A 6,033-nucleotide genomic window follows, 5' to 3' on the forward strand; every position below is an offset into this window, starting at 1 on the left:
AATATTTTTTTTTGAAAAGTTCAGAAAATTTGCTATAAAATTGTCTAAGCGACATTGAAGATTGGACCTCGGGTTGCTGAGATACAGCCGCTTTAAGAAAAAGAAACACGAAAATTTAAGTTCTAACAACCCACCATTTTCTAATGTCGATATCTCAGCAACTAATGGTCCGATTTTCAATATTAATACATGAATCATTCGTGAAATTTTTCGATCTTTTCGAAAAAAATATTTTGAAAAACATTAAATCAAGACTAACATTTTAAATGGGCGTAATATTAAATGTTTGGCCCTTTTTAAATGTTAGTCTTGATTTAATTTTTTCCAAAATATTTTTTTCGAAAAGATCGGAAAATTTCACGAATGTTTCATGTATTAATATTGAAAATCGGACCATTAGTTGCTGAGATATCGACATTAGAAAATGATGGGTTGTTTTGGTGAGACTTAGAAAACTTAAATTTTCGTGTTTCTTTTTCTTAAAGCGGCTGTATCTCAGCAACCCGAGGTCCAATCTTCAATGTCTCTTAGACAATTTTATATCAAATTTTCTGAACTTTTCAAAAAAAAATATTTTTAGAGATGGTCGCTCATGGTCACTATTTTAAAAATCGAAAAACTGCAAATATTTTGCTAAAATCAAACTTTCGGTGCCTATATCTTGAAAACGAAGCCCTTTATCAAAAAAATTGTAAAGTAGTTTTCGATTGCAAATTCAATTTTGCATAAAAAATTGATTTCAAATTTGTTTTTGCATGAAATTTTGATTTTTTCCAAAAATCACTATTTTTTCAAAATTGATAACTTGGCGGCAGATTTTGACCATGTTTCTCTATAGCTCAAAAGTTGCGGATTTTAGTCCCCTAAAACATATCAAAAATCTCGAAAATCAAAAATACGTATTTTGGGAAATTGAGTTTTAGTGAAAAAGTTAATAAAAAATCTGCAAATTTTTTTCCGTGTACATATTTTTCTCAATTGTCCTCAACAATACCTACAACTTTGCCGAAGACACCAAATTGATCAGAAAATTCACTCAAAAGTTACAGCTGTTTGAATATTTACATACCATTTTTGTATGGACAGCAGCCAAAATTGTATGGAGACTTGTTTGGGTGAACCAATGACACAAAATAGCTTATTTGGTCACAGGGAAGGCCCCCACAAAGTTTGAGCCAAATCAAAAAATACAAATAAAATCCATTTCCGGTTTTGGTAGAGAATTGCTCACATGTATTTAACCCCTTAAGAGGCATTATTTGTAAATTTTGCTCGGTTTGTTCTAGAGGTCGTATCGAGGTGCTCCGATTTGGATGAAACTTTCAGCGTTTGTTTGTCTATACATGAGATGAACTCATGCCAAATATGAGCCCTCTACGACAAAGGGAAGTGGGGTAAAACGGGTATTGAAGTTTGGGGTCCAAAAACATGAAAAATCATAAAATCGCTCCCATTTCCGTAAAACTTGATCAATTCCAACTCTCTTAGATGCATTCGGAAGGTCTTTTGAAACACTTCAAAATGTGCTGTATGTATCTAAGATTGGTTTGACTTTGCCTCATAGCATGTGCAAATTACCGTTAAAAATGGATTTTTTAAAACCTGTATATCTTTATCTTTTTACAACAGCTTCAAAACCCGTACTTCCATAGGTCAAAAGTAGGGCGTCCAATTTTCCCGGGTGTTGAATTTCCCGGGAAACGGAAAAAATATTTTTGGAATCGCGGGAAATTTTTGAAACAGTTTTAAAATCTATGTTTTCATTATATTTGTAATTTGTTTAAAGCTTACAATAATAGAATTAATATTATTTGCTGATAATCTACATTTCAATCTAAACTAGAACGACAGTTTTAAAATAGCTTAAATAAATTAAAAATTGATCTTTTTTTGTTCTGAACTACAATTTTGTATCCAATGAGATGAAAATTTAATAACTTTTTCATAAATATATTTATTATATATATTTTTAAATGACTACGGAGAGACCGGCCGGGGCAAATCTAAGAAAATCTTGGTTAATTTAACTAAAAGTATGGGTTAATTTTTTACACAGCTTTTTTTCAACAATCGATTGCTGATTTTGTTAACCCGAAATTGCTGACCACCAGTAACTAAAATTAACTAAAAAATAGTTGGAATTGCAATTTTTGTTGGTTAAATGGCCGAAAAAAATTCTAGCAGTCGACTGCTAGAATATTTTTTTCAGAAAATTAACTAAAAATTTCTTGTTTTCAGCTGAAATATTGTGGAATATTCTGTTAAAAACAGGCTGGGAAATGTTTTTCAACTATTTTTCAACAATTTTTTTTCGTTGTATCAACCGAAATATTTTTGCATGCAGTAAATTATTAGTGGTTTATAACAAAACATTTCTTAATTAGACATTATTTATGTAAGTGTTGATATATATTTTTTTAATTATCTGGGCTGGGCCGAATTTCTAGCTATATTTTAACTATTGTCTTACTTGAATACAGAAAAATATTCGTACATGTAGTCAATAATTAGCTGTTGTTAGTAATTTTTTATTGAATTTTCGGTAAATTTTGTAATAAGGCCTCACAAATAAATGCTGAGTGTTTTTATTTTCGCATTTATTCTGCCTAAAAATTTTACGTTTTGTACTACTTTGTTTTTTAGTATGAAATTATTAAATTACTGTTAAAAAGCATAAAAACAAAACTTTTTATTAACTGTTTTTATAAAACATGTAAAGTTTGATTAATGTTTAAAAAAATTACGTTGCATAAATCTAAAAAAATAATGAAAAAACATTTTACAAATGTTAAGTTTCTCGTGAATTCCTTAAAATTATAAACCGAGCAAAATTTTCACCAAGTTTTAAGCTTATATTTGTATTATGTTGTATAAAATTAAGTGTTGTATCCACTTACCATCACTGTGAAATCATCCGATAAGTCATCATCATCTACAATGGTCTCAGGTTTAGTTATTTTCCTTGTGGTTGGACACAGAATTTTCACTAAAGTGAACCTTTTGCTGCAAATAGACATGTGAAATGTATTAGTAATTTGATACAAAATTCTTAATTTCGGCTATAAACTGAAAAAAGGAACGTAAATAAATGTAATATATAAAAAAGAAATATCAATAATGCTACTTACCAAGGTTGCATTAATTTAACAATTAGTTTTGGCAGCGAACTTTCATTGCATTTGATTCAATTTATTCAACGTACTCCGATTCCTGAAAAAAATATTTTTAGTTTTACTTACCAGTTTATTGAGCAGTCGTATTGCAACAAAACTTTCAAGATAATAATTATCTTCTTTTATATATTTTATATATTTTTTTTATATTTTACTTCATCTCTATTTTTTATGTTGGCATGTGTACGCATTTCTGTGTATTTTATTATTGATGATTCTGAAAAAAAAAAATGGTTCATTAAGATTTTATCCGTCGTAAGCACGAAGCTTTTTAACGATTCAGTTTTCTAATAAGAATCACATTAGATAAATTATTGTGGAAAAATAAACCCATACTTACTTGGATTAACCAACATATTGTTAAATTTGCCCGGGCTCATTATCCGTGAAGAGTCGGCCCGCCTTTCCCTTCTATTGCCCTCTCGTTCCATCAAACATTCTTATAACGTGTTCAACTCACTCGCATTAGAGGTCCTCATGGCGACCTTCGCTCTTGCTTGTCATAGTTTATCACCTGCAAAGAAATCATCAACAAACCTACTCACCAATTCCACCTCCCCAGTTGCAACACTTTGATTTGCCACTTCAACATTAGCTAAATAGTGTAAGTTTCACCTTTCACATCCTCTCACTTCACAATTAACAACACAAACTCAACAAATCGACCGCTCTCGATCGAATCCTGACTTCAAATGACAGACGTAAACAAACCCAAGTTCATCTTTTAAATATTCAACCAAATGTAAATTATATTCAACCAACAAAATTTTTGATTTTCCTAAAACCAAAGCTAACAGTCGAGCACGATCATTCGAGTTCGGGAAATCTGTTAGCTTTTTGCCTCTAGCATTTTCAACAAACAGGTTATTAAATTAATACTAAATTTTGGTTAATTTAACTGAAAATTGACAGTGACAAGTACGTTTTTGTTAAAATTTACGAAAGTAAAATCAACAATATTAATTGTTAAAATTTCTGAGCACGGTCTCTCCGTGTAGAAAAGCTTGAGAAATTTCTTTAAAAATGTCAAAAAAACAAGAGGTGAAAAAAATATAATGATATCAGTCCATGTAAAATTTAAAATAATTTATCTATAACAAAATATTGTCAACTGGGAAAATCGGGACTACAGTCTGAATAGGTACAGAAGATTGTAAAGCAAAAAAATTGGAAATTGGTGTACCAATTGTTTTGTTCTGTTCCTGTTTTAACCGAAGTCGTTAAAAACATTATGCAGAAAATGCATGTATATGCTGTCTATATTCATTATATTTGTCTTGATTTGCCCAAGGTTCTAGTGATTGATAAAAAAAAATTAGTATGATATATTTTTTCACAAATTTTAAATCATAAATATACAAGAAGGCGTAGGCGTGGCTGAATGGTTACGCTGTTCGCTTTGTAAGCGGAAGGTTCTGGGTTCGATTCCCATCTGCCCCTATCGAGAAATTATGGAAAGAAGGAATAATTCTGAACACTTGAATATGAACGAAAAATTCATTAGCTCGCGGCGGGGTTCGATCCCCCGTCCTTTGGGTCAGCAGACAAAAATGCTAACTACCAGACCATCGAGGCTTAGTTGGCTAGAAGGATTAAGAATGCTATAAGAATCCAAGAAACTTGATTGGAATCTGTGTGAACCTAAGAACAGGAAAATGCAATATTGAATGCAAGTTGAATTCAAGAACACTGGTTGCATAATTTTTAGGCGAATATTAAACTTTCAACACGACCAGAATTCACCACAAAAAGCTTGGTGAACCGAATTGGAAAGCTTCCAAAAATGAATCCAAGAACATACGAAGAATTAAGGAATATAAATAGATTTGACCGGCCGCATCACTTACCACGGTGAATCCTGGCTTCACACCCATCTTACTAACACTCTCAAACCTCACGTGAAACTTTGTCGAAGACGCAGCTGATTCAGCGGTCTTCATCACTCAAGTATCGGACTAAAATTCCTATCCACTTCCCCCGTGTCTAACCACTGGTCGTGGCCGGCGCTGTGATTGGCTAGCATGATAGGGACATTTGAAAGTTGCGAAGTGGTGATGATTGGTTCCTACTCTTCATCTGTGGTCCACGGAGCAATTCTTGGAGGTCCTGGTCAATAACAGAGTAGCAACTACGGGTAGACACCAATGCTATGCTATGCTATGCTAATTTTAAATCATAAATATACGTGAATATAATACCTAGTCTTTTAAACATATAAAATAAATTGATAAAATTTTAAGCGCTAGACATTTTGTGGATCTGTAAACTAAAATTTTAACTATATTCCCTGATAAGCCAAATTAATTGATAAGCCTAATTAATTAATTGATATCTAGAGTTTTTTAAAGGTCCAAAACTTTAAATGTTAGCTTTTTGGGTGTTTTTAAAACCGCCTTGCGTCAAAGATATTGAAAAACACCCAAGAAACTAAATTTTTAAATTTTGTTCACAGGACCTTTTGAAAAACAGGCTCCACATAAATACCGAATACAAATTTTGATAATTAAAAATTGTTCCTGACTTAATATTCAACTTGTCATTTATATCCACAACCAAATCTAAATTTGCAAAATAAAATTAGTTTTTTTTTTCAATTTCGCGGATTCCCGGGACAAATTATTAAAAATCCCGGGATTTGGGAATTCCCGGTTTTGGAAAAATCCCGGGAATTTTGTCCCGGAAATTCCCGGGATGGACGCACTAGACAAAAGATAGACTTTTTTGCCAATCGCAGTTTTTCTCATAGATTAACGATTTTTCTATAACAAACTTTTTACAGCGGTAACTTTTGCCCTGTAGTCCAAGAAGACGGCACTTGTGAGGCTCAATTTTTTACATTTTTGGAATGTTTTAATTTTTT

Source organism: Culex quinquefasciatus, chromosome 2 (assembly GCF_015732765.1).
Source record: "Culex quinquefasciatus strain JHB chromosome 2, VPISU_Cqui_1.0_pri_paternal, whole genome shotgun sequence".
In the NCBI taxonomy this organism is placed as follows: Eukaryota; Metazoa; Arthropoda; class Insecta; order Diptera; family Culicidae; genus Culex; species Culex quinquefasciatus.